The following is a 12735-nucleotide window of genomic DNA, read 5'->3' on the forward strand; positions in this document are numbered from 1 at the left end:
ACCACACAGGTTACCTGCTGTTTTTCCTGTAGCTGGCCCAGGTTACCGCAGCCCTGGGGCCCTTCCATTTGCTGTTGACTGTCCGGGAAGCTCTTCTAGCTGTGTATTTGGTCCACTCATTTCCTTCCAGTTTCTCCTTAAACATCCTTATCAGAGAGGCCTTCTGTGGTCATTATATATGAAAGAGCTGGCCTCGGTCCCAGAACAAGCACTTTTTTGGCCCCTACTCTATTCTCACCATCACCAGTGGTGTTGATCTTTCTCCACTAGATTCATGAGAGCAGTGACTTTGTCTGCTGCCCTGGATCCTGGAACACAGCCCATCGCCCAGACATCGCAGACTCATTGCTGATTCCTGCAAGAGATGTACTAAAGAAGTGGCAGAGCCTTTCTGCCTGCCTGGAGTCATGCTGCTAGCCTCATGGCAGAGCAGAGGCAGAGCTCCTCAGATATATACACCTTCGGGTCCCCTTTTCCTAACGACCTAACGCAGTCGCTGCCCACCTCTCTCTGGCTTTCTGCCAGGTCAAGTAGATCTTCTCACTAGCTCAGGAAGGCCTCCTGCACCCCCATGTCTTGGAAAAGACATCGCTTATCACTCAGGTCTTATCTGCTCCTAACGGTCCTAGTGTTTCTCCTCTCTGCCACCCTCCCTGACCTCTGAGCTGGAAGACTTCCCTTTCCAGGGAACATGCAGATTTTCCTATGGGATTAAGAAGCTGTGGGTTGTTAGTTGGTCTCCACTTCTAGCAAGCTATGACTAGGCAAGACACTTTACCTTCCTAGTGCTGTTTCTTGACCACCATGCAAAGGATGTAGTTTGGTCATTTCGGACCTCTCATAGGGACAGATCTGTTGGAAGCTGGCATAGAAGTCCAGCAATCAGCTCCTTGGTGTCTCCCATTTATTGATCAGAGAACTGGGTAGAGAAGCCTCTTCTGGCCTGTGCTTTGGAAAGGTCACTCGGTGCATTCTCAAGAGTCAGGATCAAGGGCCAAGCAAGCTTTTACCCCTAGACACCAGGCATCACCACACCTACCTTGGGAAGCAGAGAATGGAGAGACAAGGCTCTCAGATGCTGCCAGACCATGTGGGCAGCGGGGTGGCTAGATCTATTCCTGGAAGTGCCCTTGAAGGCAGTCAGAGCAGTCTGTGGCAGTTTCCACCGGCCTCCCAGATGCCATCCCTGTTGGGCAACCAGCGCCTGCACCAGACAGAGAGGGTGGAGATGGATGCCCCTCCCCATCTTTAGCAAGGCAACAGATGCCTCTGTGGCTGGACATCTCCTTGCTGAGGGCACCGAGGGCATGTTGGAAAAAGGAAAAGCAACATGGACCAGGTGATGCTCTGCCATCAGCAGGAGCTACAGTCTGGGAGGCTCGAGTGGAGGGGAGGTGTCTGGAGTCATATGCCAGAGGATTGATGACTTGTAGGCAAAGGGAGGACTTTCTCTGTCCTCTGCCTGTGCCCAGGACTCTGTTCCCATCTACCTCAGCAGGACAGAGGAGACAGACCTGAGACTTCTGATCCAAACCTCAAGATGTAATCCACAGACTCAAGGTCTCTGATATCAGGAGACCCACTCCATGTGATTCAAGGTTGGAACCAGATGCATCCAAGAGTTTCCTTGGAGATTTGGCAATATTCTGTGTGGTTGGAATTGCTCTGTGTAGTTGGAATATGACCATCCGGTGATTCCGGGTGGTTTTTGATATGAGAATCACCAACCACCATGTAGGCTTTTTCAGAGGAGGCCAAGAGTGCCAGGATCACCCCTAGACAGGGAGCTGGGTGTCTATGTAGAGAGGGCACTTGCTTAGCATGTCAGACTTTGGGATGTTTTGCTAGCATACCTAGCACAACTGAAACATGGTAGGAAGATGAATGGAAATAGTAGATTGCATACCTCAAGGGCACACAACACCAGGCTGGAGGTATGGCTCAGTGGGTAACAGCGCCTGCTCTCTAAGCATGAGGATCTAAGTTTGAAGTCACACTGTCCATGTGAAAAGCCAGGCATGGGCTGTGCATGCCTGCAGACCCAGCATAAATGGGCAGAGACATGGATCCTGAGAGTCCCCTGGCTAGTCAGCCTAGCCTCACCAGAGGGTTTCTGGTTCTGTGGGGGACCCGATCTCAAGGCAATAAAGTGGAGATTTATACAAGAATATATCTGACGTCCTCTGACCTCCACATATGTATGTATACATTAAAAACAAGCACCATACACACACTAACCTTCACACTATCATTCATGCTACACACACACACACACACACACACTGCCAGTACAAACTATGGAAATTTTCTGAACCTGAATAAGAGGGCAATTTCACACCAGCAGAGAAGGTCAAGACCCAGGGGGTCATGTGTGGCATCTGAGTTTTTTAGCTTCCCAGAGTGTTGTGGGGGGGGGGGGGTGGAGTGGATACTTCCTTTTCCCCAGCCAGGTGCTGCAGAGGGATGCCCTGATGGGGACAATGAGCTTGAAAGGAACACCAGGCAGGCCTGGGGTTCTCATTCCAACTCTGATGGTCAGTCACTTTCCCTCCCTAGGTAGTGTCAGTGGGGATACTGAGGGACCCTCTGGGAGCTGTGGGGAGGATGCATGGGGTCTGTGCACACAGTCTACCAGCATATGATGCAATCTGCCTTGGGGTTGTGGCATCTATAGATCTATCCTGGGCTCAAGAGGTCCAACTCAAGCTTGGTTGGTCTCACAGGCAGTCCCTGTGCTATTTCATCAGCCTCTAAATGATGAAACCCTGTCTTTTACGATACTGGATTGTTTTCATACCGCATTTTTGATACTATTGCAAGATCTTCCATAATCTTTTACTTGTCATCTGACCACATAGCTACACATTGCTGAATACTCAATGAGAAAAAAAATTTTTTTGAGACAGGTCTCCTGTAGCCTGGGTCTGCCTTGAACTCCCTATGTAGCGGAAGATGATTTAGAGTTCCCTCTCCTCCCGCTTCCACCACCCAAGCCCTAAGCTGTGGTGCTGAGGATGTAGCCCAGGGCATCACACAGGCAAACACTCCACCAACTGAGCTACAGCTCCCACGCCATTGAGGGATTCCTAGCAGTGAGTGGAACGAAAGACGAGTCCAGTAACTCTTTAAGAGTAGGGGGGCCTCGAGGGCTTTGTGTCTATCTATCAAGGAAAGTGTCCAGTAATGTTGCACTGATCCCAGGCCTCTCTCAGACTCTGTCAGCAATGACTGTGGGGGAAAGGCAGGGGCTGAGGAGCCAGAAGAGTTAGGGAAGAAAGAAGGACCAAAACCAAAGAAGAACTACTGACCGTCTTAAACACTGACTGAAGGGATATCAGGTAATATTTACTGAGAGTTTGCTGTGTGCCAGGATCTATGCTAAACACACTGTGTTGCCTCTCTCATCTAACCAAACACCTTAGAGGTGGAGACCGTCTGACAAGTGGTAAGACTGTCACAAAAGGGCCAGCAACCATCATGTGTGAACCTGTTGACCCCACCCCAAGCCTTTTTTTCAATATAAGGAAGCTTGCATCGGGCGCACACAAAACTGCCCTTGGGAGAAACAAGAGGTCTGCCCTCAGTTCCAGCTGACTCTATGTCTGCCTTTTCCAAGGCAATACTGGAGAGGGGACATTAGTCACCCAGGCTCAGCTGGACCCAGTCTGGCTTCTCACGGTTGGTGCTGAGTTGTGATGGGGAGGCATACGAAGGGACTACCACACCTATCTAACCTGCACTCCTGGCCTAGAACACAAAGGATTTCAAACACACTCGGTTCTTGCACTGCGATGGCGAGGGGCCAAAGGTGATGTACTCTCAGGCACAAGGGTAGCGCTTGTCTCAGAATAATCAGCTGGAAGCCAGCATGAACCACACACTGAGAAAACTCTTTCTCATATGAGAGAGTGGGGGCAGGGTTCTGGCTGTAGTATTTGCAGAGTCCCAGCCTCTACCCCTCTCTGCCACAGCAAACGTTCCTTCCACATACGGAACCTTCTCTGGGATGGCAACAGCAAGCCATGGGAAGGCAGCACCAACAAAGCCATGGGTCAGAAGCCTCACTGCTCCCAGCCTCCGTCTCCCTGTCTATCGAGTAGAGATATTAATACCTGCGTTGAAGGGATGCAAGGATGAAAGTCTGGTCCGTGTGGTGCCTGCACATAGCAGACACTCAAAAGGCAGGTAATGGGAGGGGGAGGGGAAGGACACAGGGATAGAAAGACCAACAGACAAGTACAAGCAAACAAGCAAGCATCCCTCTGCCACAGTCTGTTTCAGCCTCCTCTGGGCTATTTCCTCTTTCAGCTTCTTAGGAGAAGCTCCGAGGGAGATGTGAAATGAATTCTCTAATTCACTCCCTCCCCCCCCCTTGTGTGTGTGTGTGTGTGTGTGTGTGTGTGTGTGTGTGTGTGTATGTGCGTATGTGCATGTGTGTGTCTGTCTGTCTGTCTGTGCTGGTATATGTATGTACACTCCTATGCATGTGTCGAGGACAGAGGTCAACTTCATATCTCTTCCTGGGTTGTTTTCCACCTATTTGAGACAGCATCTCTCATGAGCCTGGAGCTCTTTGTTTCAGATAGACTGGCTGGCCATTGATCTACTTGGGATCCTCCTACCTCCCTCCATTCCCCGACATTGGGGTTCCAGCCACACAAACCAGCATGCCAGCCTTTCTTTAGCCTTTAGCTGGAGATCCAAATTCAGGTCCTCATCACCACATGGCAAGCAGTAGGAAAAGCTGCCCTTTTTCTAGGGTTGCAGCCTCATGCCTGCCCCTCTCAGTCCCTAGTCCCCTCCCTCTGCCTCCTCTCCCTGTCTATCACCTGACTCTGCTTTGTCTTATGCTCAGGCCTTTTCTCCCAAATCTCCCCTTAGCTTAATCATCTTAATCACTCTATCCTTGTCACTCAGCCCCAGGCTGTCTGGAAGCAGCGCTGCCCCAAGAGGTGACAACCCCTGAGTTACACACACTAAAAAAGGCCCCAAACTGCACCTCCTGGCAGCCTCTAAAACCCTGGGGAGGGGGGAACAAAAACAAACAAACAAAACAACTCATGTCTGCTTTTGTTTCCCTAGGGGGTGGGGGACAAGAACAAGTGAGTCCCCGTTACCCGATGTGCTCACTGTGGTGGGAATCCCAGCTCGCACCTCCCATCAGAATCTGTTCCTATTCTCGCTGAAAGTGACAAAGAGGGAGACACCAGGTCTGCCTGTCACCCAGTCTTCCATCTGCCTGTATCAGGTCACCTAAGACTGGCTAAAAGGCAGGTTCCCCATAAGGCAGGTTCCCAAGATCCTCTTGCATTTTAAACGTGTGCACTAAAAAATTACAATCACAGGCTTCTACCCACTTTTGTCCTGCACCGGTCAGCCTGGCCAGTGCCTGCCTGCACTCCAAGACTGTCTGTATTACCCTCCGCAGGCTGCAAACCTGAGCCCTCGCCACAGACGCCGCCGCATGCTCCAACAGCACCCTCTCCTGGAAACTGCTTTCCCTTCCCAGAAGTCAAACTGGGCTGCTTTGGGGGATTTTTCTAGTATCTCTGGGGACCTCACTCAGTGAAGGCAGAAGGGAGACAGATGGGAATAGACACTCTGTAGGGATAGCCTGTCCTGAGCCTGGGGCCACACACGCTGTGACAATAGGGCCAGAGATGCAGAAATGGCTATTGTTACTGTCAGCCTGCCGTACTTTCCTTCTGCCACACGACTCCTTCATGTGTGTGTGTGTGAGTGCGTGTGTGTGTGCGCAGTGTGAAGTGTGTGTGATGTGTGTGTGCAATATGATGTGTGTGTGTGCGGGCAGTGTGATGTGTGTGTGAGGAGGGGGATATTTCTTCCGGAGAAGGGCAGCTTTGTTTATTACAGCTATAACCTCAGCTTTTGGGGAGAGCAAGGCAGTGGGAGTCACTGAAGCCTGGAGCAAAGGTTTTAATATTCATAAGTGACCTCACCATAAACCAAGGCCAGTGGCCCACAGGAGTCACCGAGGATGCCCTCTGCCTCCTCTGCCTCTTGAGGAGTTCATAAAAGCTTCCCGTCCAGCTCCTAACCAGCTACGTCAGTGTCACTAGGACTGTGTCAGGCTTGTGTCTCCCAGGCTAAAGTCCAAGAAGAGACATGCCTGAGGGAACCTATCCTACCCACATCTCACACACGATAGGGTCCAGAGACACTCTGACTAGTCAATCCGTCCCTCCTTCCTTCCTTCCTTCCTTCCTTCCTTCCTTCCTTCCTTCCTTCCTTCCGTGTGTGTGTGTGTGTGTGTAGCTGGGTAGGTGCATGATATAATGGATACATGTTCACAGACAACCTGGCACATTGTTACTCAAGTACCATCTTCCTTGGTTTTTGATATTGGCCAGGAGGTCACTTGAAGTAGGCTAGGGCTAGCTGGCCAGTGAGCCGCAGGGATCCCCTTGTCTTCACCTCCCGAGAAGTGGTACTAAAGTACAGGTTAGCATGCCTAGATTTCTTTCACATGGGTTCTAGGATTTCAAACTCAGGTCTTCATGCTTGGATAACAAGCACTTTACTAACTGGGCTGTCTTACTAGCCCTTGGGGAGGGAGGCTGTTGACACAGGGTCTATACCCCTACCTCGGTTCTAACTCACTATGTGTAGCATAGGTTGGCCTTGAAGTCGCAGCAATCCTCTTGTCTCAGCCTTCCAAGTGCTAGAGTCACAAGTCACTCTCCAACCATTCATGGGTTGCTGCTTCATAAACCAAGCCCAGCTGCCTACTCATAATTAGAATGTCCCCATCTCTGACTTGGGTCAAATATGGTTGTAGTCTTTTTTGGTGACATATTTCAGCATATACCCACAGAGTTTCAACAGAAAACTACAGGGGTCACTTCCACACCAACAGAGAGCTTCTGCACCGAGGAAATGTGCTAAAGTCAGCATGAGGCAGGGCCACCCTCAGTGGGCAGTCAGGGGATCCTCCCCGGTCAGCGTTAGGTCAGGGCTATTTGGGGGACAGTCAGGGGACCCTCCCCAGTCAGCATGAGGTCAATGCCAGCCTGGAGGGGCAGTCAGGGGACCCTTCCTAGAGCCTGGCTCTTACAACTACTGTTGGAATAATATCTTATAACCTCTTCTTACTCCACTTCTATTCGTAAAAGAGCAGAAAGAGTCAGAAGAGTCAGGGGGGGGGGGGCGTGCAGCAGAGGCTGGCCCAGGACTTCATCCTTTAACGGTTCTTTAATCTAGATCTAACACACAGAAGGCCAGTCCCACACCCCCTTCCCCCAGTGGGTCCCATTAGCAGCACAGCTTTCATAGACACTGCAGGGACTCTCGTGTGGGGAATCAGGAATTGTCCACACACATCCCAAAACCCCCGTTTTCTCCCGCCCCAGAAACAGATGTATGGTTCCTCCTGTATAGCCATCAAAGATCCAGAAGTGAGAGAAGTCTCAGGAATCAGGTAAAAAAAAATTAAACTTTTAATCTTGGCAATCATGCATACAATATACTGTAAACACATCCAGGAACCCCACTATACTCTCAGTCTTTCCCATCCCTGCAGGCATCGCTTTCCTTAACTAGTCTCATAAACGCTTTCATGCTGCCTGTGTGTGTGTGCATGCGCGTGCACATGTTTGCACACGTACTGGTGGGTCTGGTGCAGGTAGCCACACGACTGTGTGATCATGGTTACGTTGGCTGTGTTGTCTCCAGAAGACAGTGTTTCTTAAGCACCCCTCCAATTCTAACAGCCTTTCTGTCCCTGTTCTCAGGGTACCCCGGGTCTTGAGGGGGAAAGACGTGTCTCACTGAGGGCCAAGCATTTGTTCATTACCAGTTATTCTTGGTGATTTGAACACTCAGAATATTAACTGTGGCCCAGTGCAAGCAGGCTGAGAGCAGAGGGAGGTGAGAAATGAGGACACCAGCAAGAGTGGAGAACAGGGTGTTGAGCTCAGTCAGGCCCGAAGCTGGAGAACAAGTCATGAGTAGGAGAGAGGCAGACCAGTTTAACAGGAAGGGGATTAGGGAGCCTTGCTGGGGCCTTTGGAGAATTCTGTGACCCAAACTGCCACCCTAGAATATCTTGTTCATTCTCATGTAAGAAGCTGGGAGCTTAGCTTAGCAGTCCAGGACTAACCAATCATCTTATATATCACAGGCTGACCTTGAACTCAGTATGCAGGTAAGGATGACATTAAACTTTGGGTCTTCCTGCTTCTACCTACTGAGTCCAGGGATATCAGGCCTATGCCACCATTCCTCGTGGGATTGAGCCTAGGTCTTGTGCATGCTAGACAGCAAGGCAATCACTCTACTAACCGAGCTATGTTCCCAGCCCCTCAGTAGCTATTTCTTAAAGAAGGTCTTAAAGAGAGCAGCACAGCGAGGCCTGGATTCTTGAGCCTGGGAACTGTCAGGTGAAAGCTGCCTGCTTGGGGCTTACCACACTTTCAGGGTGACACCTCTTTGTGCCGGTAACATGCTTTCCGGTGAAGATCACCCATCCTCTCTGCTTCCTGAAGTATCTATACCAGCCATGCCTTCCCCTTTCTGAGAGGGTCTCAGGCCCACCCAGACATTAATTTGCAAATGGACCATTTTCTACTTCAAAGGGCAGACGGTTCACCTAGATCTACAGTTTTAAGTAATCTCAAGTGACTCCCCAGAATCGATCTGAGATCTAAGACTTTGGTACATGTTGAATGTGGATTCTCCGCTTCCTTTACAGCAAGACCCAGGCAGCAGGCAGACGACTGTGGGACAGGGCAGGGGCTACCACAGCCTTGTTATGTGCTTTGTTTTGTGTCCCTTTCATTTTTCCCCTGCCTGACTCCCGGCAGGCTCCCAAAGCCCCTGTGTAATTCACTCTTGTTCATACACCCAGCCGGGCTCAGTGGCCGGTCTAACTCTTTGCCAGGTACCAGCAGGGATGCTGTAAATGGAGGGCAACATCGGAGTCTTTGTAGCTCCGGCTGGAGACCCAGAAGGGTTCAAAGGAATGAGATAGCCCTGAGTCATGACCACCCAGCCATCAGGAAGTTCCAACCCCAGCCTGGTAGAGGGACTGAACACAGCCTTGCAGGGCCTGAAGCCCAGCAGCGGTGAGGATGTGGTGTGGGTATGAACACCCGAAGCCACAGTGACTGGATATCCTCTGCCCGCTCACCTGCACCATGCCCAAAAGAGGGTGACCCTGTGAGATGGGCCACCACAAAGGAGACACCCAGACTCAGAAAAATGACCCCTGGTTGAGAGGTCATCCCTAAGCTGGACTGGGCTGCCCTGGCTAAAACACCAAGGCTCTCTACCCCCTTCTTCCTAATGGCCCCATTTCTGTAACTAATATCTTCCCATCCGAACAATTAGCCTCCGCTTTTTGAATCTCCTGGTTTGTTCTTTCTGGTTCTGAGACCTTAACATTGGAAAACACAAATACATCCGGCATCTGTCTGCGGTCTCCCTGCAACCAGCCCAGCCATTAAAGCACTTACAGCCCCCACAAGCCAGCTCTCCAGCCTTCTCTCCTGCCCCGTTTGTTTGTTGTTGTGTTTTTTCCTGAGTTATTGCGGCCTAGGAAGCACAGAGGAGCCAGCTCTGAGCATCAGGAATGTCAGGATGGACCCGACTGGATCCCTGCATCCTGCTTCCTCCAGGATCTGTCTCAGCCTCCAGGCTGCCATACCTTCCATTCAGATGTAACATCCCTGTGGGGAGGCGGTCAGAAAACAACGGCAGAGCAGAAAGGCTGAGCCTTCCAGAGTAGCTGGCACAGCCTGGAAAGAGCAATATTGAGATACTGACAGGACAGCCCTGTCTAGAATTGTGACTTCTTATATTGCTTTATAAATCATCGCTGGGTTATTTTAAGCCCTAGAGATCCGGGGAGAACTCCTGTCACCACTTGGAGTCAGGAACCACTGACCCGGACAGTGCATGGGTGGTGGGAAGTCCCTGGTGGGCAAGCATGTGGGTGGCAGGTTAGGCGTGTGGGCAGGTGAGAAGATAGTACTGGACGGCTGGGCAGTTAGCTAGGTTGATGACTTCAGCTGCTTTGGCTTCTCTCCCCGCAGGCCGCTCATTGAAGTAATCACCTGCCCCATAGGATGCAGTTGGTTGTATTTTAAATTGAGCCGGTACCATTCACTAATTATTCCCTGCGGGTCTCACCTCCTCAGTGGAAGGGGAAGCAGCTTTCCCTCAGCGACTTCCATTATTCCGAGACTACATTTTTGGAGCTAAAACTGGGGACATCTGGTCTGCAAAGGAGGAAATGCTCCTCAGACAGCAGAAGTGAAATCGGAGCCACTATGGGATGGGGACGTGAGCTTGGATACTGCCCCTCTGGGTCCAGCACAAACTGGGCATGCAGCCATAGCCTGAAAGGCCTAGTGGGCTGAACAGAAGCAAGGACATGCCCGTCCTTCCTCCTCCGTTCTCCAGGGGGAGAGTGCAGCCCGACATCCCCTCCTCCCCTCCTGGTTGTTATTTCCAACACGTTCCCCTTCACCAAGCCCCTGCCCCAGACAAGGCTGCCTGGAACACTCCACAGGGAGCATGTACAGGACACCTTGGGTCTGATGTAACATTTAATGACCACCTCTCCCCAGGTCCCTGAATTAATACACAACTATTTTACTGGTTCTAACCAGACAGAGTCAGGGACGCTAATAGCTCTCAGGCCCAGCCTAGGCAAGGGGGTAATGAAGAACAGAGCACTAAAATATCTGTGCCTTGTTGTGTGTGACCTTAAGTGGTAGAAGACACGGGGACCTGTGTCACCTTTCAGGGTAGGACTCTGTGGTATTCCTCTGGATGCCCTGGGGGACGAAGGCAAGGGAGTATGTCTAGTTTAGGCATCCAATCCAGGGCTGCTGATGGAGTGTACAAATGACTGGGCTATGGTAGACTCAAGATGCAGGGATCCTGGGAACAAATATTTCTCCAGAGATTAATAATGACAATCACACACTTCTCCTTTAGCCTAGGCCACAGAAGATATGTCACTGTCCAGCCATATTGACTGAACCCAGTCTCCCACAGTAGCTTTCTAGAGAAGATGGGCTGAGCCAGGGTTGGAAGTCCCAAAGGAGTCCAGTATGGTCCTTGTCCCCAGGTTCTTAGCACAAGCTGGAGAAGAGACTCTTTGGCAGAAGACAGTACACGGTGCCAGGAAAACACAAGGACAAGTGGGCACTAGAGAAGGGTTGTGTCCAGCAGCCCCGGGCAGGACTCCCGGATTGCCAGTATTACTAGCACACGCGTGTACACAGACTCACACAACCAGAAAAAAGATCCCCCAAAACTTGCCACATCTCGGTTCTGCTTTCAGTATACAGAAACCCAATATCCATGGAGTCTGAGGGGGGAGGAAAACCCATGCCCTAGCCAGTCAGTGCATCCAGATCCCATCTCAACTTTTCTGCCAAACTCAAGGTGAGATGGAGCGCCTGCTACTACGGCTCTCCCTGTAGCCAGACCCGAGGTCCATCTGCCTTTTTTCTTCACACAGCAGCATGGCCTTGCACCTGTGACCTTGCTTCCCTGAGTCTCAGTCTCCTCATCTGCAGAAACAAAGAAGTGGGCTGTCGGTCCCTGAGGCCCTCTGCAGCTCCAGCATCCGGGCTTTGGGACTGAGGCTCTCAGGTGGAGGCAATTTCCCAGATCACTGAGCCCCACCTGGCCAGCATTGTCAGCGAGGCTCCCCTGGGCATTAGCCGTCTGGAAACATCGCCATCCATCTTTCTGAATATCTGGTTAAAACACTCACCTAATCCTAACCTAATCCTTTCAATTTGGGGAGAGAATTGAAAGGAAAACACACACACACACACACACACACACACACACACACACACACACAAGCAGCCTGAAGCCTGAAAGCTAACAGATGGGTAAAAAGTATGTATAAATTACACCCACTGCTGTCAATTCAGGCTCTCCAGATGAAGTGATATGTAAGGTGTTTCATTTATAGGGGAAATTAATTGCCAGCTGTATGACTGGATGGTGTGAAGAAACCACAGCCACACGATGTGTCCCATATATTTTTCCTGGCTTGATTCAGCACCTTCCCTGCCAAGGGCTCCGGCTCCACTCTCAACCCGAGAGGCACAGGGTAAACATGGCCCTGAACCAACTATTCCCAGGTTCTGACACAGCCAAGGAAGCTGTGTGCATGGCAGGGGGAGGCAGGAAGGCATTAGGATCCTTGCCCCTCCTACCAGCAGCCCCACCCGTGGGCCTCAGTTTCCTTGTCCACCAGGGTGGCTGTGCTCACCCTACAAAGAAACTCCTCCTAGTTTGTTGGCATCTCAGATCCAGGAGCACTTTTTTTTATCTTCTCTGGCTTTGCACCTTGTCTTGCCAAGTTCCCCACCAGGAGCACTCAGTTTATGTCAGGCATAGCAGAGGCACCTGGAACCTCAGTTACATCATTAACCCCGGGGACAACTCACTCTGTCCCCAGAGTCAGTCATTCCTCCTAGGCTTGTCCTTCCATCTGCAAACGAGGCTGCCATGGCCAGATTCTACAGACTGGCTTCACTTGCAGACTGATTTCTCATAGTTCTAGGAGTTAAAAGTTCAAGATCAAGACGCTGGCAGATTCTGTGTCTGGTGAGGGTTCTATTCCTAGCTTTCAGACAGCCTCCTTCTGGCTATGTCCTTGAGGCCAAGAGAGAACTCTCGTTTGTTCATCTTCTGAGGACACTCACCACATGTGAAGGCCCCGCCCTCATGACCTCCCAAAGGCCT

The 12735-nt window shown here is 50.9% G+C and overlaps 1 protein-coding gene across 50 annotated transcripts in view; it reads left to right on the top strand.

The window, feature by feature from the left end:
• Celf4 (CUGBP Elav-like family member 4) overlaps positions 1-12735 on the top strand; it is a 278709-nt gene that overhangs the window by 109956 nt on the left and 156018 nt on the right. The gene's annotated exons all lie outside the window — the stretch shown is intronic.

This window comes from Microtus pennsylvanicus, chromosome 4, assembly GCF_037038515.1.
Source record: "Microtus pennsylvanicus isolate mMicPen1 chromosome 4, mMicPen1.hap1, whole genome shotgun sequence".
In the NCBI taxonomy this organism is placed as follows: domain Eukaryota; kingdom Metazoa; phylum Chordata; class Mammalia; order Rodentia; family Cricetidae; genus Microtus; species Microtus pennsylvanicus.